General features: G+C 52.1%; 1 non-coding gene across 1 annotated transcript; it reads left to right on the top strand.

Annotated features, from left to right (window-relative positions):
• Window positions 1–13,924: 13,924 nt before the first annotated feature.
• Window positions 13,925–13,997, top strand: TRNAV-AAC. Its single transcript has one exon. It is a non-coding gene; the product is annotated as a tRNA-Val (tRNA).
• The last annotated feature ends 9,609 nt before the right edge of the window (window positions 13,998–23,606 follow it).

Below are 23,606 nucleotides of genomic sequence, written 5' to 3'. Positions count from 1 at the left end.
GAAATGATCAAGTGATCTCTCTCCTGCCATCCATCTCCACTCTCTGACAAACAGAGGCTAGGGACACCATTCCTTACCCATCCTGGCTAATATCCATTGATGGACTTAACCTCCATTAATTTATCTGCAAAAAGAACAAAGAGAACATGTGGCACCTTAGAGACTAACAAATGTATTTGAGCATAAGCTTTTGTGGGCTAAAACTCACTTCATCGGATGCATGCAGTTAAAAATTCAGTAGGAAGAGATATATACACACAGAGAACGTGAAAAAAATGGGTGTTGCCATACACACTATAACGAGAGTGATCAGTTAACGTGAGCTGTTATCAGCGGGAGAAAAAAACCTGATTTTGGGAGGGGAACAGGAGAAAGGACAAAGGAAGCAAGAGACGAAGAGAAAAGAGGGATCAGACAGTGGATGGAGCAAGAGGTGAATCAAAAAGGACAAACCCTTATGTCCCCAGTGATTCTAAGAGACAAAATCCCAGGTGCAAAATAAAATTCTGCCTCCTTAAGCTCGTGTTTTCCATGCCTAGAATTCAACTGTCACCAGATGGATCAGACTGAACAGGTTTCACACCTCCAGGAGGCTCTTACCTTCTAAACGGCTGTTTTCTAGTAAAATCACTAAAAAGGAAGGAAGAAACTCGAAAGAGGTTCCTCCTGGCGCACGTCCGTGAACCCGAATACTCTCTCAGTCCTCAAAGGGAGACCTGGAGAAGGAGACTTGCTGGAGCAAAGCCACAGGGGTCTCTGAGGTTTCCCTGGCCCCTCGCCCCTGTCCTGCCTGGCTGATGTCAGCATCTCTCTGTGAGGTCACCACCTCCCCACCGCCTTGGACCAATAGTCTGAGGTCCTGCAAAAAGGCCTTTGTGATGTCACTGCCACACCCCCTCCCTTGCTGGGCTAATGTCCTGCCCCTGGCCAGGCACTTTGCAGGTTTGAGCTACTCCCTGTGGATCACCCAACTCAAGGAGCGTTCGTTCTAGGCAGCAAGCCGGCTAGACAGGGAAACAGCAGACGCTGCTCCCAATGCTACACTCAGTTTTTCAGAAATTAGTCGACTTTATGGCCAGAAGAGACCATTAGAGCATCTAATCTGACCCCCTGCATATCACAGGCCTCCTGTATAGCACAATAGCTACTTTGGGGGCAAATACATTATAGAAAGGCATCTTGTCTTCATGAAATGACATCAGGAGATGGAGAATCCACCACTTTCCTTGGTAGCTTGTTCCTGTGGTGAATCATCCTCGCTGTTGAATATTTGTGCCTTTGTTGTAATATGAATTTGTCTCTTTTCACCTTCCAGCCATTGGGTCTTGTTAGGCCTTTCTCTGCTCGATTCAAGAGCCCTTTAATACCCAATCTTTTCTCTCCATTAAGGCACTTCAACACTTTAATGAAGTCACCTTTCAATCTTCTTTTGATAAGCTAAACAGGTTGAGCTCTTTCAATAGCTCACTAGAAGGCAGTTTTCTCCAGCCCTCAGAACCTTTGGTGGCTCTTTGCTGCCCCAGTTCCAATTTCACATCTTTTTCAAAGGAGGACACCAAAACTGGAGGCTATTCCAGTATCAGTCTCACTGATGCCGTGTCACCTCCTGTGACATTATTGACATAATCTGTAACCGTATAGATTACCGTTGCGACCGCTGTCCTATTTGTAGCCAATATTGTAGAAAGGTTGTAGCGTAAGGGGTCTATGGAGAGGTTCTGATTGGCTGATTATAATTCTGCTATTTCTAGATGTGTATCATTTTTATAGTTGACATTATGAATTCCTGCTCATTTCCCCGCTGGCTGGAGCATGGCTAGAGTGTGTCTGTGGTTAATGATGTTGCTATAGATTGTTCAGTGTGATCATTTAGAGTTTAAATCCCAGGTTCCATCTATTGTAAAGCCACTTCTGGCAAGAGGGCTGTTTTTCCCTCATTATGGGGATGCTACGATACTAAAAAATTTGTAAATAACATAACTGACTATGGAGACAGGGATGAGTGAAGCAGGTTTGAATGGATCAGAGGAGAATGTAATGGGAGACTCTCTTGTCCCGATTCTGAATAATCAGATGTAACCTGCTCTGGAATTTCACTTGACACTTTCTTTGTCATGTATTGTCTCTCTGTGATGTGGGTTTCTATCTTTCCTGAAGGCTGTTTGGTCACCCAATTGGATATTAGTTCAGTTTGATAGGATGTAGCTCAGATTTATTGAAGAATTTAAGACAATGACCCTTTGCTAAAGTTACCAATTAAAATGAAATTATAGGTGAAGTTATTGGTTAAAGAGTAAGAGACTGTGTGATAATCTGAATTATTTTGGAAAACTGAAAGTTGTCTTGGTTTTGTGTTTTGTTAGTCATACAGGAAATGATGGCTAATCTTGAAAAGTTAATTTGATTTAATTTACCCTGATTCCTCAACTGTTGCTACAGCTCTAGTACCCATCAATCCAAAGACTGAGAGAAATGGAGAGTTCCAACCATTGTCCTTTTAGTATCTTATTGTTCCTCTCTCTGTTTTTTTTGTGCTGGCCTTTCTATTCTATCACTTTCTGCCTTTGTTTAGTTGGTAACAGTTGGTTTCCATCACTCACGTTTGTTTGTTTAAATCTCTATCCGTTGTTAAATAAATTTTTTGCTTGTTTGATAACTGTACTCAGGTGCTGTGTGAGATACAGTAGCAATGGTCCACAGTAAAACTAGTAACCTGGGATACTTGGGGAAGAGAGGATCTGGGATTTCACCGGGTATCTGGTGATCCAGGCTGGACCCCAGAGGGGGACACATTGAAGGAACTCAAGGGTTAAGGTGGGTGCTGTAGCTCAGAGGAGGGTCCTTGAGTTCCAGCAGGCTGGTGAGTTTGGTCACTAACATCCAGCTGCCAAATGCAAAACTCCCTCTTCCTTGTGGCAGGTGGCAACAAGGAGACTCACAGTCCTCAGCACCCTGAGAAGGGTCACAATGTGTCTCTATGTTGAGCCACCTGTCAAGTTCACACAGGGAAAGCTCCCGATAGCACAAAACTCTGCCCTATGAAATCATGGAACATGTGCTCTTTGCTCTGTGAAAGCATGTAAAGAATCCAAGCGCTGGAGGACGGGGTTTGGGTCCAGAGTGACCTAGACAAATTGGAGGGTTGGGCCAAAAGAAATCTGAGGAGGTTCAACAAGGAGAATTGCAGAGTCCTGCACTTAGGACGGAAGGATCCTATGCACTGCCACAGACTGGGGACTCACTGAGTGAGGGGGGTTTGATAGCAGCCTTCAACTACCTGAAAGAGCAGCAGTGTGGGCTTTCTCCTGGCCACTTTTGCTGGGCTGGGCAGGCAGCCTGGAGGCCTTTCTAGAAGAGCATTGGGAACGGAGTTAGAAAAACCAATGTGAAAACCAGAACCTCAGGTTTAGACTCATTCATTTATAATATTAAATCTTCAATTCTAGTGTCACAGTCAATACAATTGCTTCAGCCTGATAGTTGCCCAAAGGGAAACTTAACGTCTCTCCAAGGAGAGTGGGGAGAAAGCACTTTTCAGAGTCCAAGAGAGACAAGGCGGGTGAGGGTAAGAGCTTGCAGAGGACCAACCTCTGTTGGTGAAAGAGACAAGCTGTGCAGCTAACCCAGCACCCTTCTTCAGGTCTGTGTAGCCTGGAAGGTCGTCTCTTCCATAACCAGCAGTTAGAACATAAGAACAGCCACATTGAGTCAGACCAGTTCATCTAGCCCACTCTCCCGAAAGTGGCCAATGCCTGGCGCCCCAGAGGACCCCTGGGACCAACATGGATACACCACCACAAACAAGGTTAAAAGTCAATGCACAGGGGAGAAGGATCTTGTGTTTCATTCCTTATGTCCTAGTCCCATCATGTGGCCATTTCCTTTTCTTCCTTTCTGTTAAAAGCTTTGGTATTTTGCACAGAAACATTATTTCCCCAGGAGAGACCCAGGAGTGGCAGCTGCATTCCAGTACCAAACAGTCACTGGAAGGGGGCAGACAAAGGCCTTTAGGACGAGGCGTCCGTCACTGTCAAAAGATCATCTCCCTCCTGCAGGTCACTGGCAGCCTGAATTTGTTCCTTATCCTCCCAGAGTCTGGGGGCTGGAATCAGCACTACCCAGCCCCGCAGTATGTAGCAGGAACAAACACAAACCTGGTCTTTAACACAAGCTTCCTTCTCAGGGAAGATTTTTCTGTGATTGAAGTTGAGCTTCAGTTCCCCTCTCCTGGGGCGGGGCTGGTGTGGGGCCAGCTCCCAGTGAGATCTGTTTTCACCTTTGCCCCCTTTCAGTCACTCTGGGATCCTAACTCTGCTCCCAGCTGTCAGGCAGCTTCCAGCCCATCCACCCTGCTCATTAACTCTGTGGTCATATGTCACTCCCTCTGCCAGCACTCACAGCTTGCAGGAAAGCTACTCCTGCCAGATGAATTGGTATAGTGGTGTGCAGGGATGCTTTCTAAGCACTTCATCTGGGTTTGATTCCCAGTCAATGCAATAATGGCTTTTCTCTTTTGTTGTTTCCTCATCTGGAAGTGGTACCATTTCAGTCACATTGTGTTACAATCACATTATCTATAGAATGAAACAATAAATGTGTCAAAGTCCAGCAGGTCATACAGGATGGAGGCATACAAGGGGCTGGAATGTGTCATCTGAGAAAGACAGAACACTTGGAAACCTGCATCTCCCGTCCCCTGGCCTTGCGTGTTATGATTCCAGCTGTGTGAGCTGTTTGTAGGATGTTCCAGCATGATGGGGAAATGAAGTTTTGAGTCAGTTTTTGCTCCTGCAGATTCCTTTGCTGTTACAATTATAATGACATGAACAAAAGGGAGGAAAAATAAACAAATGCCAAGTTGCAATACAGGTGGGGAAAAGGACGATCAGGTTAAGCCAAACACGTCAAAATAAAAATTAATACAAAAAAGGGGAGGGGGGAAGAGATCAGGTATGTGGAGATCCCCTTGATATTTCAACGCACATTGTTAGAATCAAAGTTCAGACTTGACACTGGAAAACCTGCAACTACCTGTCTCTCTCAACACCTGTGATGAGCAAGATGGAGTTGGGACACCTGTTCTGCTTCAATCATTTATTGTCTCTCTGTTCTCTCCTTCTTCTCCCCCCAATTCCTCATCTCCAATGTCTCTGCCTCTCTCCTCTTGCTCCCTCTCCCCTGCCCTTTCCAGGAACTCACAGTCTACAGCATTTAGGACAAGCCAGAGCTCCCATGTTCTGCACATGAGCCTGTGTCAGAGGACATGTGACCCCGTCAGAACCAGTCACCGGATCAATATGTCCCTTTATGGGCAACTTCTCTGCCTACTCTGCAATTTACACACACCCCCACTGAAGGGGGTGTGGTACAGCTCTGACTGAGAGGCCTCACAGGAGAAACTTCAGCCCAAAGACAAATTTGTGTGAAATGCTGAGAAGTGAAGAGCCCCCTTCCCCTCCCCCCAAATCCCCAGAACTCTAGAGTCACCCCCATGGCACCAGCACAGGGAACCCAGTGAGATGGGGTTACAGAATACAAGGGGGAGGGAGCAGGGGAGAGAGGTGACAGGGAGTCTCTCTCTTTCCTTCTCTCTTCACTTTCTGTTCTTCTCTTTCCTTCCAGGAACTGCAGTCACAGCAGGGAGGGGTTTGTCTCTTTATTAGGGATCCCTCTGTGTCACGGATGCTGCAAAAGTCATAGATTCTGTGGCTTCTGCAGTGGCCTCTGCGGCTGACTCCGTGGCTGCCCCAGCAGCTGGCCTGGGGGCAGCTTGAGCAGTGGTTCCAAGTGTGGCAGCAGCAGCCACAGCTCAGTGGCTCCTGGCACCTGTCCCGAGGTGGCCGGAGCAGGGCTGGCCTCTGGGGCTCCCCTCACCTGGCAGCATCTGGAGTGGCCATGGGTCCCCAGGGCTTCTCCCCCCGTACATGGTGCCACGGGCCCCCTGGACTCCCTGCGCCCACAGCTGGTGCCACGGACCCCCTGGGCCTCCCTCCCCAAGATTCAATGAGGGGTATTTATGGTATAAGTCATGGCCGGGTCATGGGCAATGAGCTTTTGGGTTTTGCCCGTGATCTGTCCATGACATTTACTAAAAATACCTGCGATTAAATCTTCACCTTCCTCATTATCGATCAAATAAATCGAAACGCCTCCACCTGCAAGTGGATTTAGCCCAGGACCCTCAGAGTCAGCAGCTGTTACACCCCCACTGAGCTCTCTGGTCAGGTGTCCTAGCGCTGGAAGCCTCCTGTTTAGATCCTAAAATAGCATTTTTGCACCAATGGGGCTGAAATTTTGGACTGGACATTGTAGCTCCACCGTTCTTTTACTGAATTGCTTCAAAACAGCAAGTCAAGAAAGTCTCCTAAGTGCCAGGCTCTCTGCCTTGGAAACAGCTGCCCCTGCTCTGCAGGAGTCTGTGCGTTCCACACAGCAACGTACACACCTGCCCCACACTGAATGGGGGTCAGACAGTGACAGGGTTGGTAACACAAATACTTCAGACTATTAACTCCAGGTCCCTTCCTTTCTTTAACCCAGGATGTGCCAGTCAACTGGTAACCATGGTGTTATCTTCACCTTAAAATACCGACAGGACATTTTCAGTGAGCCCTGCACCCCATGCCCTGCCTGCAGCCAGCCCCTGTCTGCAGCCAGCCCTGCACCCTCTGCCCTGCCCCCACCAGCTGCATCCTCCCTGCCTTGCCTGCAGCCAGCCCCACATCCCCTGCCCTGCCCGCAGCCAGCCCCACACCCCCTGCCCACAGCCAGCCCCTGCCACAACCCCTGCCCTGTCTCCAGCTAACTCCTGCCGCACCCCCTGTGGCCCTGCCCAAAGCCAGCCAGCCCCCACACACCCCCAGCCGTGGACACCCTGCCCTGTCTCCAGCCAACTCCTGCCACACACCCCTGCCTGAAGCCAGACAGCCTGCCCCACACACCCCTGTCTCCAGCCAGCCCCGCACCCCTTGCCCTGCCTGCAACCAGACCCTACCTCCAATCAGCCTCTGCCCTGCCTCCAGCCAGCCCCATGGCCACTGGTGCCATGCAGTTCCCAGGGCAGTAACCCTGCACACCTGCTTCAATGAGGGGGGCAGGGAGCAGCTGGGACCCACACATGTGCACACCCAAGGGTGACCAGACAGCAAGTGTGAAAAATCAGGACAGAGGGTGGGGGGTAATAGGATCCTAGGTAAGAAAAAGACCCCAAAATTGGGACTGTCCCTATAAAATTGGGACAGCTGGTCACCCTAGCACACCCCCAGGACTCCAGAGTTCCATTGCTGGGTTTCCTATTGGTTCCACTGCTGGTTGGTTTCCTTTTCCTGGGGGACTCTGGGCAAGTTGCTCCCTGCTCTAGGGCTCCGTCCCCAGCAGGCAAATGGGGATTTTGTACCTTCCCGCTATTGGAAAGTGCTGGGAGAATCCCCCAGCCAAAGCTGCTCTGACAGTGCTAAGCAGCATCTGACCATTCAAGGTCAGAGCGCACTGCCCAGGAGGAGGAGTGTAGAGAGAGGGGCCCAGCCATGGGGTTTGGCTCAAGAAGACCAAGTCTCCAATTTGTTAAGGGCGTTTTGAATTCCAGTCCTGTGCTCCAAAGTGCTTGGTGTCAGTTGCACATTTTAGAACGATACTCTCCACTCCACTTTCCAAATCATCATTCATACTGTTTACCCACCTCCACTAGGCCTGGAACCTTGCCAAAGAAGGAAAGAGGATTGGTTTGGAATGATTTGTTCTTGACAAATCCATGATCCCTCGTGCTAAGAACCAAATTATCCTGTAGGTGCTGCTGACAAACTGAGTGTTTAAGAATCTATTCCAGTATCTCTCCAGCTATGGAAGTGAGGCTGGCTAGTCTGTAAGGCCCAGGGGTCTCTTTGTTCCCCTTTGAAAGATAGATCCTGTCTTGTTCATGGATGGGAAGATGTTCTTTTTCAGGGCTCTCAGACGAGAACTGGGGCACAATACTTGGTTTGTTAAGGCCACAAAAATGGAGGCAGGAACCTCTTCTCTCCTGCTGGCAAAGAACCCCAGGTACCGAAAAGACAGGGACTCACACCCCTGAACGGGATTTAGAAAAGGCAGTGGTTAAAAAGTTTGGCCCCGACCATTTCTTGTTTCCACAGACTAGACATTTTAGCAAACTTTAGAATTCCTTGGTGCTAAACACCGTGAAACTCTCCTTTCTCCTTCACAGAGGGCTTTAACGCCCCTTCTCTCACTCAGGCTCACGACTGCCCAGAGTTCAAGAACTGTCCCTGTTCCCATTGGACAGATGGGGAGGAGCCTGAGCTATAGAGAAGGGAAGTGACCTGTCACCAGATGGATCAGACTGAACAGGTTTCAGACCTCGAGGAGGCTCTTACCTTCTAAACAGGGATGGCAGTTTTCTAGTAAAATCACTAAAAGGGAAGGAGAAAACTCAAAAGAGGTTCCTCCTGGCGCTCACGTCCATGAACCCGAATACTCTCTCAGTCCTCAAAGAGAGACCTGGAGAAGGAGAAGGAGACCTGGAGAAGGAGACTTGCTGCAGCAAAGCCACAGGGGTCTCTGAGGTTTCCCTGGCCCCTCGCCCCTGTCCTGCCTGGCTGATGTCAGCATCTCTCTGTGAGGTCACCACCTCCCCACCAATAGGCTCAGGTCCTGCAAAAGGCCTTTGTGATGTCAGTGCCACACCCCCTCCCTTGCTGGGCTAATGTCCTGCCCCTGGCCAGGCACTTTGCAGGTTTGAGCTACTCCCTGTGGATCACCCCACTTAAGGAGCGTTTGTTTTAGGCAGCAAGCCAGCTAGACAGGAAAACATCAGACGCTGCTCCCAATGCTACACTCAGTTTTTCAGAAATTAGTCGACTTTATGGCCAGAAGAGACCATTAGAGCATCTAATCTGACCCCCTGCATATCACAGGCTTCCTGTAGGACACAAGATCTATTTTTGGGGGAAAACACATTCTAGAAAGGCATCTTGTCTTCATGAAATGACATCAGGAGATGGAGAATCCACCACTTTCCTTGGTAGCTTGTTCCTGTGGTGAATTATCCTGACTGTTAAATATTTGTGCCTTAGTTATAATATGAATTTGTCTCTTTTCACCTTCCAGCCATTGGGTCTTGTTAGGCCTTTCTCTGCTCGATTCAAGAGCCCTTTAATACCCAATCTTTTCTCTCCATTAAGGCACTTCAACACTTTAATGAAGTCACCTTTCAATCTTCTTTTGATAAGCTAAACAGGTTGAGCTCTTTCAATAGCTCACTAGAAGGCATTTTTCTCCAGCCCTCAGAACATTTGGTGGCTCTTTGCTGCCCCAGTTCCAATTTCACATCTTTTTCAAAGGAGGACACCAAAACTGGAGGCTATTCCAGTATCAGTCTCACTGATGCCGTGTCACCTCCTGTGACATTATTGACATAATCTGTAACCGTATAGATTACCGTTGCGACCGCTGTCCTATTTGTAGCCAATATTGTAGAAAGGTTGTAGCGTAAGGGGTCTATGGAGAGGTTCTGATTGGCTGATTATAATTCTGCTATTTCTAGATGTGTATCATTTTTATAGTTGACATTATGAATTCCTGCTCATTTCCCCACTGGCTGGAGCATGGCTAGAGTGTGTCTGTGGTTAATGATGTTGCTATAGATTGTTCAATTCCTGCCTTGGCAATTCAGACAGTCCCTTTTCCCAACATAGCTCCAGCACATCATTAGTTCCAATAACAGGGGCAGCTTTTCTCTGGGGCACTGAGATTTTTTGGGGAGTTGGTGGCTCCTTTCTTTCCTCACCCTGGAGTAAACTCATAAGAACATAAGAACATAAGAAAGGCCGTACCGGGTCAGACCAAAGGTCCATCTAGCCCAGTATCTGTCTACCGACAGTGGCCAATGCCAGGTGCTCCAGAGGGAGTGAACCTAACAGGCAATGATCAAGTGATCTCTCTCCTGCCATCCATCTCCATCCTCTGACGAACAGAGGCTAGGGACACCATTCTTACCCATCCTGCTAATAGCCATCTATGGACTTAGCCACCATGAATTTATCCAGTCCCTTTTTAAACATTGTTATAGTCCTAGCCTTCACAACCTCCTCAGGTAAGGAGTTCCACAATTGACTGTGCGCTGCGTGAAGAAGAACTTCCTTTTATTTGTTTTAAACCTGCTGCCTATTAATTTCATTTGGTGACCCCTAGTTCTTGTATTATGGGAATAAGTAAATAACTTTTCCTTATCCACTTTCTCAACATCACTCATGATTTTATATACCTCTATCATATCCCACCTTAGTCTTCTCTTTGCCAACCTTAGTCTTCTCTTTTCCAACTCAGCTTTTTATTCCATGGTTCATGTTTTATGGAATAACAACATCAGCATGAAGAAAGAGGAGAGTGAATATCTCACTGCCAGGGCTGAAGGTGGCCACGTCCCCTCTGTCTGACCTTTGCCATTGCAGGAGAGAAGGTTTCAATGGAATCGAATGCCCTGGCTCAGACAAGAGACACAGGGAGGTTTTGCTGTTCATGGATCCATGCAAAGGAAATTGTGTCTCTGTGTGAAACTGAGGAGGGACATGAAATGCCCACAGGGTAGCGCAATGCCCTAAGCTAAGGCAGGAGGGTGAAGGAATCGGGCTGAGGAATGACTGACGTGGACTCACCTGGGATTGAAATGACATTTGTTTCTGACAGGCAGTGAGAAACTGACATTAATTCAGATGCGGGGTTGAGGCTTCTTTAGCTCCTTGTAGAACTTGAACTTGATTTCCCAGAAGGGAGAAAGGGAAAGTCTGGGCTGCCTTGAGTCCCTGGCTGGGTCTCCTGGGCAGTGGAAAACATCCCTTGTTTGGCCCTGCCAAGGGGATCGTGGAGGCTGAGACGCCCCTCGGCTTGGATCAAAGCAGGAGTTGGATGGAATTTATCACACAACCCTCCCTGCTCCCCAGAGCCCCACGGGGAGAAGCTAGAGAAGGGGGAGTCATTCCTCCCCTGCGCTCCCAGAAGAGCTGCTAGCAGGGCCGCCCAGAGGCGGGGTCAAGTGGGGCAATTTGCCCCAGGCCCTGGGTCTTGCAGGGGCCCCCACAAGCAGGAGCGTAGCTAGGGAGGAGCAGGGGGGGGCTGCTGCTCCCCCACTGAGCACATTCCCCCAAAGTGGCCCCTTAGTAGGAATTTGGAATAAGGTGGAAAGATCTGGAATTTCCCCACACACACACACACACACCTCCTGGGGTGGCAGGGGGTGCAGGTGGAGGGGCAGAGCCCAGGGCTGGGGTGGTGGTGGGGGGTGTCGGTGGGAGAGCAGTAGGGGGGAAAGGGCGGAGCCAAGAGCTGGGGCAGCATAGGGTATGTGGGGGGCAGAGCCCAGGGCTGGGGTGGCAGGGAGGTGCAGTGGGGAGCCCAGAGCTTGGGTGGGGGCAGCCAAAATTTTTTTTTGCTTGGGACGGCAAAAAACCTAGAGCTGGCCCTGCCTCCACGCACTGTGAGGTAGGTAGGAGCAGATCATTATTATCCCTACTTGAAAGAGGGAGAAGCTAAGGCTGAGAAAGGAGAACTGACTTGTCTGAGGTCACACAACCAGTCAGTGGCAGAGTTGGGAATAGGACCCAAGAGCCCTGATTTTCAAACTAACAATCGGATCTTGAATTTCAGACATTGAATGACCTGAATAAAATGCTCTCAGATGAGCTCCAGACCAACAACAGTGCACAGGAATTATTCAGCAAGTATTTGAGGAGAATCATGTTAGAGAGAATCATGAACTGCTCAGAGACCATTAATGCAGAGAAGCAGCAAAATTTGTCAAACATAGAACTGGTTCTGACTTATTTCCTTGGTCTTGAAAGAGAACAAGGACCTGAGTCTCCTCCCTGTCAATAACCCCCTGCTCAGCCAATCAGGGTAGAGACTGAGGACGGGAGGCTGAGGGTTCTCACCAGAGAGCCCAAAGGATGGCCCAGGTCATTGGTGGGGATCAAATAAAATTCAGAATAAAATTCTGCCTCCTTAAGCTCGTGTTTTCCATGCCTAGAATTCAACTCTCACCAGATGGATCAGACTGAACAGGTTTCAAACCTCAAGGAGGCTCTTACCTTCTAAACAGGGACTGCTGTTTCCTAGTAAAATCACTAAAAGGGAAGGAGAAAACTCAAAAGAGGTTCCTCCTGGCGCTCACGTCCGAGAACCCAAATACTCCCTCAGTCCTCAAAGAGAGACCTGGAGAAGGAGACTTGCTGACGCAAAGCCACAGGGGTCTCTGTGGTTGTGAAATTGGAGCTGGGGCAGCAAAGAGCCACCAAAGGTTCTGAGGGCTGGAGAAAACTGCCTTCTAGTGAGCTATTGAAAGAGCTCAACCTGTTTAGCTTATCAAAAGAAGATTGAAAGGTGACTTCATTAAAGTGTTGAAGTGCCTTAATGGAGAGAAAAGATTGGGTATTAAAGGGCTCTTGAATCGAGCAGAGAAAGGCCTAACAAGACCCAATGGCTGGAAGGTGAAAAGAGACAAATTCATATTACAACAAAGGCACAAATATTCAACAGCGAGGATGATTCACCACAGGAACAAGCTACCAAGGAAAGTGGTGGATTCTCCATCTCCTGATGTCATTTCATGAAGACAAGATGCCTTTCTATAATGTATTTGCCCCCAAAGTAGCTATTGTGCTATACAGGAGGCCTGTGATATGCAGGGGGTCAGATTAGATGCTCTAATGGTCTCTTCTGGCCATAAAGTCGACTAATTTCTGAAAAACTGAGTGTAGCATTGGGAGCAGCGTCTGCTGTTTCCCTGTCTAGCCGGCTTGCTGCCTAGAACGAACGCTCCTTGAGTTGGGTGATCCACAGGGAGTAGCTCAAACCTGCAAAGTGCCTGGCCAGGGGCAGGACATTAGCCCAGCAAGGGAGGGGGTGTGGCAGTGACATCACAAAGGCCTTTTTGCAGGACCTCAGACTATTGGTCCAAGGCGGTGGGGAGGTGGTGACCTCACAGAGAGATGCTGACATCAGCCAGGCAGGACAGGGGCGAGGGGCCAGGGAAACCTCAGAGACCCCTGTGGCTTTGCTCCAGCAAGTCTCCTTCTCCAGGTCTCCCTTTGAGGACTGAGAGAGTATTCGGGTTCACGGACGTGCGCCAGGAGGAACCTCTTTCGAGTTTCTTCCTTCCTTTTTAGTGATTTTACTAGAAAACAGCCGTTTAGAAGGTAAGAGCCTCCTGGAGGTGTGAAACCTGTTCAGTCTGATCCATCTGGTGACAGTTGAATTCTAGGCATGGAAAACACGAGCTTAAGGAGGCAGAATTTTATTTTGCACCTGGGATTTTGTCTCTTAGAATCACTGGGGACATAAGGGTTTGTCCTTTTTGATTCACCTCTTGCTCCATCCACTGTCTGATCCCTCTTTTCTCTTCGTCTCTTGCTTCCTTTGTCCTTTCTCCTGTTCCCCTCCCAAAATCAGGTTTTTTTCTCCCGCTGATAACAGCTCACGTTAACTGATCACTCTCGTTATAGTGTGTATGGCAACACCCATTTTTTTCACGTTCTCTGTGTGTATATATCTCTTCCTACTGAATTTTTAACTGCATGCATCCGATGAAGTGAGTTTTAGCCCACAAAAGCTTATGCTCAAATACATTTGTTAGTCTCTAAGGTGCCACATGTTCTCTTTGTTCTTTTTGCAGATAAATTAATGGAGGTTAAGTCCATCAATGGATATTAGCCAGGATGGGTAAGGAATGGTGTCCCTAGCCTCTGTTTGTCAGAGAGTGGAGATGGATGGCAGGAGAGAGATCACTTGATCATTTCCGGTTAGGTTCACTCCCTCTTGGGCACCTGGCATTGGTTATTGTTGGCAGATAGGATATGGGGTTGGATGGACCTTTGGTCTGACCCAGTATGGCCATTCTTATGTTCTTATGAAGGGAAGGGCACAGCCCTGTGACAGAGTTTCTGTAGTGTAGTGGTTATCACGTTTGCCTAACACGCAAAAGGTCCCTGGTTCAAAGCCAGGCAGAAACAGGCTTGCTTCCTTTTCTCAGCTCCTAGTGGCCTGTCCCTGCTGTTGTAGGAACAGCAGTGATTTCTATGCTCAAAAGGTCTGTTATACTTCCCCTCCCCCTCACTTTTGTCTCCTCTCCCTCTCTGAATGCCTGTGAAGTGGCTTTCCCCCTCCCCCTCCCCCTCCCTCCTGCAATGCTTGTGGGATGAAGGGGCTGGCTGAAGATCAGAAGAGCTTCCAGGTACCAAGATGTCTGGACTCTCATTAGGCAGCACTCACACACCCAGAGCATGGACCCTGCATGGACACTGGCTGAGGTGGAGTGTGACCCACCGGATGCAGCCAAGTCATCTCTAGTCGCAGGCCATGAGGTTCAGGTCTTTAAAAGGGGAAGGGGCCCTGTGCTCAGCTGTGCTTTCACAATGCTGCCTAATGAGAGTCCCAGACACCTTGTCTATCTAGGAGCTCTTCTGATCTTCAACCAGCTGTTCAACCAGCTCATTCATCCCACAAGCATTGCAGGAGGGGAGGGGAGGGGAGGGGAGGGGAGGGGGAAAGCCACTTCACAGGCATTCAGAGAGGGAGAGGAGATGGGGCGGGGGGTGGGGGGAGTGTAACAGACCTTTTGGGCATACAGGTTATATGGAGCACACAGATCACTGCTGCTCCTACAACAGGGTAAGTTCTCAAGCAGCATGTTTCTTACTTTGCCCATCTGCCAATTTTGATAATTATGGATGGAAATATTTTGCCATTGGGTTGTGCGTTTACACAGAAATTGACAATTACCAACAAATATGTAATTCTTCCAGTCCTGCCTAGTCTGCAGTTGATGGGTTTAGAGGGACACATTCACTCTTCCAGGTCCCCATGCCAGGCCTGTGCTCTCAACTTCCCACACTGCTGGGATCCTTCCCTGGTCTCCGCTCAGACCTCTGCCCCCCACCCCCACTTCTGGGATCCCCTCCCCACGCTGTCTAACTCCCCTGCTGGCAGGATCCCTTCCTGTTTCTTTCATTTCCTGTCTCCACTCTGGGCAAAAGCTCTGCACTGTTCCCACACCAGAAGTTGAACCCAGGTCCCATGGATGAAAACCAGGAATCCTGACTACTAGACCATATGGGACTATTGGTGCAGCTGACGAAGTGGGGATTCACCCACAAAAGCTCCTGCTCCAATACGTCTGTTAGTCTATAAGGTGCCACAGGACTCTTTGCTGCTGTTATTACTACAACTCTCTAAGCCAACCCCTCGTGAGCGCAGCAGGGACTAGCGTGACCGGATGTCCCAATTTTTGGGCCTTTTTATATAGGCTCCTATTACCCCCACTCCCTGTCCCGATTTTTCACATTTGCTGTCTGGTCACCCTAGCAGGGGTTGCACACAGGGCTGCATTAACCCTTCAGGTGCTGAGGTTTCCCTCACTCCATTCCCAGTGCCTGTGATGAGGAAAGAGACATCAGGGCTCCCAGGTGCTGCACAGACCATGAATGAGATCGGGACCCCATATTGTGCTAGGTGCTGTACACACCCTGGCCAACACTGGGACACCCCGGGGGTTCCCCTCCATTTATCTGAGCCTCTGCTGCCCAACTGCTTCTGACTCCATCTGGATCACCCAGGAGCCTTTCCTTTCCACCTTTCCAAACAGTCCTTCTTTCCCTGCCCCCTAATTCTGCTTTCACACCCTGGGCCCATCTCCTCCCTTCGTTCCCTCCACCCCAGGTGATTAGAGATGGAGGCAACTTCAGCCACTGGAGACAGACCCAGCGAGCGCTGCAGCCCTCCCGGGGGGGTGTTTGCAGACACAGGAAGGGAGCGGCAGGTGCTGGGAAGAAGGAAACAGGAGAACAAATCCCAGGGGGGGGCAGCTCCTGGGGGCGGGGCTCTGGCACAGCCCGGGGGCGGGGTAGCTCCTGGGGGCGGGGCTGTGGCACAGCCCAGGGGCGGGGCAGCTCCTGGGGGCGGGGCTCTGGCACAGCCCGGGGGCGGGGCAGCTCCTGGGGGCGGGGCTCTGGCACAGCCCGGGGGCGGGGCAGCTCCTGGGGGCGGGGCTCTGGCACAGCCCGGGGGCGGGGCAGCTCCTGGGGGCGGGGCTCTGGCACAGCCCAGGGGCGGGGCAGCTCCTGGGGGTGGGGCTCTGGCACAGCCCGGGGGCGGGGCATCTCCTAGGGGCGGGGCTCTGGCACAGTCCGGGGGCGGGGCAGCTCCTGGAGGCGGGGCTCTGGCACAGCCCGGGGGCGGGGCAGCTCCTGGGGGCGGGGCTCTGGCACAGCCGGGGGGCGGGGCAGCTCCTGGGGGCGGGACTCTGGCACAGCCCGGGGGCGGGGCAGCTCCTGGGGGCGGGGCTCTGGCACAGCCAGGGGATGGGGCAGCTCCTGGGGGCGGGGCTTTAGCTCAGGCCGGGGGCGGGGCAGCTCCTAGGGGCGGGGCTCTGGCACAGTCCGGGGGCGGGGCAGCTCCTGGGGGCGGGGCTCTGGCACAGCCCAGGGGCGGGGCAGCTCCTGGGGGGGGGCTCTGGCACAGCCCGGGGGCGGGGCAGCTCCTGGGGGGGGGGGCTCTGGCACAGCCCGGGGGCGGGGCAGCTCCTGGGGGCGGGGTTCTGGCACAGCCCGGGGGCGGGGCAGCTCCTGGGGGCGGGGCTCTGGCACAGCCCGGGGGCGGGGCAGCTCCTGGGGGCGGGGCTCTGACACAGTCCGGGGGCGGGGCAGCTCCTGGGGGCGGGGCTCTGGCACATTGTGACGCAGGAGCCCGGGCTCAGCAGCTGCTCCCTGGTGGCCACGTGCTGCCAGCAGCGCTGGAGCCGCCCGGGCCGGAGCGGAGCCGCTGTTCTCAGCTGCAGCAGGAGCTGCCCCCGGCCCCGCTGGGCTCCAGGTGGGGACAGAGCCTGGGGCCCGGTGCTCCCCGGGGTGCGGCTGGCGGGGCGGGAGGGGAGAGGCCAGAGCTGCAGGCGGGGAAGGGCGGGGGGCAGGCGGGGGGTTGATCGGTCTCTGGGCACCAGGGGAGCCCCGGGGCAGAGTGTGTGTGTGAGTGTCCCGGGCCCAGGCGTGCGCAGGGGGGGAGCCCGGCACCCCAATGCCCTGAGCCCCGGCTGGGGAGGCTGCTCCCCCCCCGTGGGGGCTCCGGGGGGAGAGGGGTGGCTGCGGCGGCTGCAGGCGGGTGCTCGGCCCCCCCGGGAATGACCCGCTGCCGGCAGCTTGTGGAGCCTCCTCCGCTGAGCTTTTCCCCAGGGGCGGCCTGGGCGCAGCTGCGATCAGCTGTTTGCTGGGCAGGCTCCACTCTGCTGCTCCCCCCCCGCTCCTGGGGGAGTGAGTGAGACCCCCCGAAACAGCCCCAGGGGTCGGTGGGGGGGCCCAGCAGCAGCAGACCCCCCCGCCCGCTCCCCTGGGGCTGCCCCGCCCCGCTCGGGCTGGTGTCTCTGCCAGGGCCCCCGTGTGAATCGCTGCTCCCTGCCCGCCAGGCTCGGCTCCGGCCACAACAGCAGCGGGTGCCCCGGGGAGCCCAGTTGGGCTGGGGCAGGGGGAGGGTGGGGGGAGGAGAAGCCCAGACCCCAGCAGGAGCTGCCCTGGGCGGGGGATGGAGTGGGAGAGGAGCCACCCTGGGGCAGGGAGGAGAACCCCGGACCCTGGCAGAAGATGTGGGGCTGAAGTCCCCGGCTCGGGAGCCCCAGCCACCTTAGTGGCAAAAGTTGCAGGGCCCAAGCCCTGACCCCCCTCTGTGTGGAGCTGGCCTGAGCCCCTCTCGCTCCCATCCCCCCTGTGGAGCTGGCTCCCGCTCTCCGGCTGTGCAGAAATTCAGCCCAAATTTCCCCATGTTGGTATCTCCATTCCCCCCCATCACCCAGCCATGGATGGATTTAGCCCAGGAGGCAGGTCAGTGTTGGCCCCATTGGGCAGATGGGATCTAGGGCACAACGAGGTGAAGTGACTTTCCCAAGGCTAAACAGGGAGTCTGTGGCAGAGCAGAGACTCAAACCCAGAACACCTGAGCCTGAGTCCTGTGGCCTAACCACTAGGCAACCTTCCCCCTGAAGGAGAGGGAACCTCCTCTGCCACTTTGAGTGTGTGGGTGGGAGCAGCCACTAGACAGAGCTGCCAGGAGGTGGGGAGGGGGGTTGGATAGTTGGGGGGGGTGATTAGCGGTTGGGGAGGCCTGTGGAGGGGGCGGTCAGGGAACAAGGAGCAGGGGGGTTGGATGGGTTGAGGGTTCGGGGGGTGGGGGTGGAGCGGGGTCAGGGCAGGCAGGCAGCAGAGGGAGTTGGATGGGTCGGGAGTTCTGGGGGTCCTGTAAGGGGCGAGGAGCAGTTGGATGGGGCGTGGGAGTCCCGGGGGTCTGTCTGGGGGTGGGGGTGTGGATAAGGGTCAGGACGACAGGTAGGGTCCTAGGGAGGCAGTTACAGTGGGGGGGGGTTCAGGAGGGGGCAGTCAGGGGACAAGGAGCAGGGGGGGTTGGGGGTTCTGAGGGGGGCAGGAAGTGGGAGGCAGTGGATGGGGTGGGGCTAGGGGGGGCTCCCTGGGTGCACACCCTAATGAAATGTGCTGCACAGGCCTATGGCCACGGGGGGGGAGCCACTTGCATCCTTTCCCTGTTTGTGCCATTTCTTTCCGTCTCATAACCTGAGAAGAATTCTCTCTGGTTCTTCCCCTTCTCTCTCCCCTCCCCACATATGGCTAGAAAATCCAAGGAGATTCCCTCGTTTTCCCTAAAATTATTGACTCTCTAGTCTCTTATTTTGCCCTATTTTCTCTGTAATTCTTAAATTCTCCTCAGCTTTGGGATGTGAACCCAGCCTGTTTATCTGCACCAATTTGTCCTTGGATAGGTGGGAATTTGCTGTCCTGTGTCACTCCCCTCAGCGTGGGTGGGGGTTAGTAGGTGCTGGCTGGGGGAGCTCAGCAGAGACTGGGCACAGAGGCAGGAGGGTGGGGCCTCCCCGACATCAGCAACCCCCCCTCCCCCCTGCACAGCACAGGAGGCTCCTGGGAGCAGCTTGGCCGGGGCAGCTCCAAGTGGGGGGGGCAGGGCTGCAGGAAGAGCTGCAGGGGCAGACAGCTGAAGAGAAGTGGGGGGAGGAGGGACAGGACACCCCTGCTGGAGGAACCCCCTCAGCAAGGCCCCCCTGGACCGTCATGTCGTCTGCCCCCCACTGAGTCTGGCCCCGTCCAGCTCTTCACAATGGGAACAGCGCTGGGCTCCCTGCCAGCGAGCTCTCCCTGCACCTGCCAGGGCCTCCATCTCCTGTGCCCGTCTGTGGCTAGTAGGGGGGGATGGATCTGCTGGGAGAGACAAGGGGCTCTCGCTTCGTCCCCTCCCCCTGGTGTTTCCTGGCTGCTCTGAGTGGTGTGGAGGTGGGACTCTGACTGTGAGCCACCCAGAGCTCCCATTTGATTGGCTCCTCTCCCCCATGAGTGTGGGGCTGTGAGTGGGGCAGCAGGTCCTGAGTGTTGGACTCTTGCTCTTTCAGGGGCCGGTGACCTTCGAGGAGGTGGCTGTGCATTTCACCAGGGGAGAGGGGGCTCTGCTGGACCCCACTCAGAGAGCCCTCTACTGGGATGTCATGCAGGAGAACTATGAGAACGTGACCTCCCTGGGTAAGGAGTTCTGTTACCTTGGTCATTACAAGCTGTGGGGTCTCTAAAGAACCTGAGCAGTAATAACTTTATACCTTTATTCATACAAGTTTTGACAAGTTTCCTTGCCCCCACTTTTTTGCCTCATCTCCCACCCACTAGAATAATTTTTAGACATTTGTCATCAGTCATTTTGAAATTGCATTTAATGTGTCCTTATTGGCTACATTAATAACTGTCGCTTTCATGCCTTTTCCTCATTTTAAGAGGAAAATATACCTCCTGTAGAATTCTAAATTGAGTAAAGAGGTGTGTGACCGATGCGTGGCTTGTGTGACAGTCAGATGAGCTCCTGGTTTGACAGAAGAGTGTATAATGTTGCCATTCATGACCCCATGGGTGAAGGGATAAGAGAGCCATGGGAGGGGAGGAGTAGCTAATTCTGGGGTGCCAGGACATGGGGAGGGCATGTGCAGGGTTAGAGCTAAGAAGCAGCAGGGACGGAGGAGGTTGTGAGAGACGAGGAGGGAACACAAGAAGCTCCCAAGGTGCCGGGAGGTGATGCCGGCTGAGAGTAATGGGAAGAAGGGGAGGGGAGTGTGGAGGAAGGGCACCCAGGAAGTGGGCTGGGTGGGTCAGTGGGAGGGAGGAGAGGTTTGGGGATCTAGAGCGCTGGGGGATCCCAGAGCTTTAACCTCGAATCCCTACCCAAGCCTTGTTGCTTTAGAACCCACACTCCAGTTTTATTTCTGTTCTGTTTCACTTATATACATGTTTTCCCCAAATATTATTATTTTAACTCTTGACCTCCCTCTCCCGCTCATTACCCCCCTCCCCACATAACCTCCCCATCTCTGAGCACAGAGACCCCGGCCACCGACCCTGAGTCCTTGCTGCATCCTCCCTCCCAGAGCAGGGCCCCTACCCAGGCACAAATGGGCACTTTGTTGAGGATGTCACAGGGTGGTGACGTAGCCTGTACAGTTTTTACACCGATAAGATGACGTGTTGGGGGTACAGCTCCCCCTTGTACATGGCTACGCAAAGTTAATGGAGAAGATGAAATCTGGTGAAACACACAGACACTTGATTTCATAGAGGCAGTTATAACTGAAATCATAGGCAGGGATCAATCCACATAACGTACCCGCTGCTGAATCCGCTGGACCGGCGGCCCTCCCGCAGGCAAGTCGCCGAAGGCTGCCTGACTGCCCCCCTCACAGAGACCATCCGGGCGGCCCCCACGGCTTGCCATCCCGGGCACGCGCTTGCCTTTCCTTTTTCACCAGGGTTTGAGGATTGCAGCTTGTCCTCCACTGTGTTCACTGGACTAACGTCCAGCTCCTGTGCGTTGCTTTCTCTCCAAGGGCTGTGAGCAGTGTGTGTGAGAGAGAGGTGGGAATTTTGGTGATACTTGTATGATGCCAATACACATCATAGTTTCCCTCTGTGGTTGGTATTGCCATGATTCTAAAAAGCAGGAGACATGAGGTGTTTTGTCACGTAGCTGTTATGGAGTGATATGAATGGGTCATTAAGGACAGGCTGGGACCAACCTACATCAATGGAATACCCAACAGAGACAAGGGAATGATTATCACCTGTCCATGGGAGGATCTCTGTGGGATTCAAGGACGGGCTAGTTTGCTGTGAGCTGTGATGAGAAGCTGACCTTGATTAGCTCTCATCCGCCAGTAGGCAGTAAACAGAATAATAAATCAAAAGGTTGCATGGAATGGCAATTATCCAAGGAAGTTTCAGCTGTGCTTGTGTGTATTTTATTAACCAATTAGCAACTGCTTGATTGCTTGATATAATTGTATATAAGAGCATGCTGGAAATGAATAAAGTACTCTCTGCTTATGATCACATGGGTTGTCAGACTCTGTCCATGCTCTCCTGCGACGCAACAAATGGTGACCCCGACGTGATTGAATGAGGATAGTGTTGGTGGCCTGAACTGAAAAGAAGAAAAGGAGGCGCACCTGAGTCTCAGTGTTGAGCGGCTAGGAGCCGCAGGGCATCCGAAAAGAAGGGCGCACCTGAGCTCAGTGTCGAGCGGCGGCCGCAGGGCGTCCGAAAGGAAGGGCGCACCTGAGCTCAGTGTCGAGCGGTGGCCGCAGGGCGTCCGAAAGGAAGGGCGCACCTGAGTTCAGTGTTGAGCGGCTAGGAGCCGCAGGACGCCCGAAAAGAGGGGCGCACCTGAGCTCAGTGTCGAGCGGCAAGCCGCAGGGCGTCTGAAAAGGGAGGCACACCCCAGCCCAGAGGTGAGCAGCTACCATGGGAACCGCTGTATCAGCGGAAGAAAGGACGGTGCATGGATATCTGATACGCATCGCGGAGCGGCAGGGAGAGAAGCTCCCCTCTGATACGTTATCCCGTCTGCTGCGGTGGGGATGGAGAAGGGGACTTTCTGTTCAATCAAGTACAATATTTGATAAAACTGTTTGGGAGCGACTAGGCTCTGAGCTTTGGAAGTTGGTGGCTCAGGGCGATAAGGAGGCCTTCTCCCTGAGTCCAGTATGGCATAAGGCGAAGGAGATAGTAGAAACTCTCGCGGCCGAGGCAGAAGTGCAGGCGGCCCTTTCTGAGCTCTGCCGCCCAACGCCCGGAATGCCTTCTGTGTTGCCGGTTGGAGACCCCTTCCCTATGGATGCAATGCAGAGTGGGGTAACTGAGACACCTGTGAAGACAGAGGTAGAAGATATTGTGTTTACCTTGGAATCAGAGCACACTGAAGCGGTTGCAGCTGAGGCCCCCATGCAGAATGATGTAGGAGATGAGCCATCTAACCTAGTATCAGAATGCCCAGGGGCAGTTGTAAATGGGGCCCCTCTACAGAGCGACATATGTCCTCAAGAACTGCCTGTGTGTGGAAAGGGAGACGAAGAGGAGCCTATGGAAGCAAAACAAACATTTCTACTGACTGCGACAAGTTCAAATGACAATCAGCAAGAGATTTTAGCTGTGCAGCTGGCAGATACTGGCTCACCCATTTTTAGTATTGAAAGCTCTGAGGCTCAAAAAGCATTTGTGCCTGTCACAGCTGCAGCGATTGAATTATTGCAGGAACTGTAACGCCTATGGGAACCTCAGCTGACACTTTGAAGCCTTTAGAAGCAGTGCCTGAAAAATTATTTCCTGAACTAGTCCAAGATATTACCACTGCTCATTTGGGATTTGAGGCTGCACATAGTAGGAGTGAAGAACCTGCAATTGTGTCAGTATCAGAGATGTCTGCTGCAATGGTGGATGGAATGACTGAAAGAGCAACAAGATGTACACAACCTGGGCCCCTGGAGGATAGTTGCTTGTTTGCTATGCTAGGATTTTTTCTGTTTGATCCTCCCTGAATGATTTATTAATTGAGATAAAATTTTGCTTTGCCTGGACCCATGATTCTTACTGCAAAAGACCCCTTCACATCAGGAGAATTTTCCTACTGATGATTGGCTTATTTAATTTTTTTTTTAGCTCCATTGTGTTATTGGAATTTTTTTTGTGTGTGTTTTGATAATTTCCCCCGTAAAAGTTGAACCATGACGGTGGTGGAAAAGAAGAAAAAACACTTATGTTGTTGATATTGCCAAAGTCCAGAAATTCCTGACTAAAAAGACATTGAGAACTGACCCTGGTGAAGAAACAAAGAATTGTACACTGGCAGGAAGAAATTTGGGACTCCTGCTGAGAAATGTGATGTTAATTGGATTTTGGGATTTATTTTACAGGCTGCGCCCTGTGTTTTGGATAAATTTTTTAGCATATATTGCCCTCCCTAATTGGATTGTACTGATATTACCCCCCCCATTACTAACCCCAGTTTTTTAGAGTTTAATTGTTTTTTGTTTTTAAAGTTTGAGAAAACTCAGCCAAAAGGTTTGTTGAGTATTCTCAAGGGGGGAGTTGTGGGTTATTTAGGCATAAATTTAGGTAATTTGGGAGGATGGCTTTGAATTTATGTGATCCAAAGCATCTTTATATAAAGTGCTTTTGTTAGCCTTATTAGATTTTTGTAGATTTTGTGTTATGTGCTGATTATTGGTTGTTGTAGACTGCTTG

This window comes from Mauremys mutica, chromosome 8, assembly GCF_020497125.1.
Source record: "Mauremys mutica isolate MM-2020 ecotype Southern chromosome 8, ASM2049712v1, whole genome shotgun sequence".
Classification (NCBI taxonomy): Eukaryota; Metazoa; Chordata; order Testudines; family Geoemydidae; genus Mauremys; species Mauremys mutica.
This window is presented reverse-complemented; position numbering and strand designations above follow the sequence as displayed.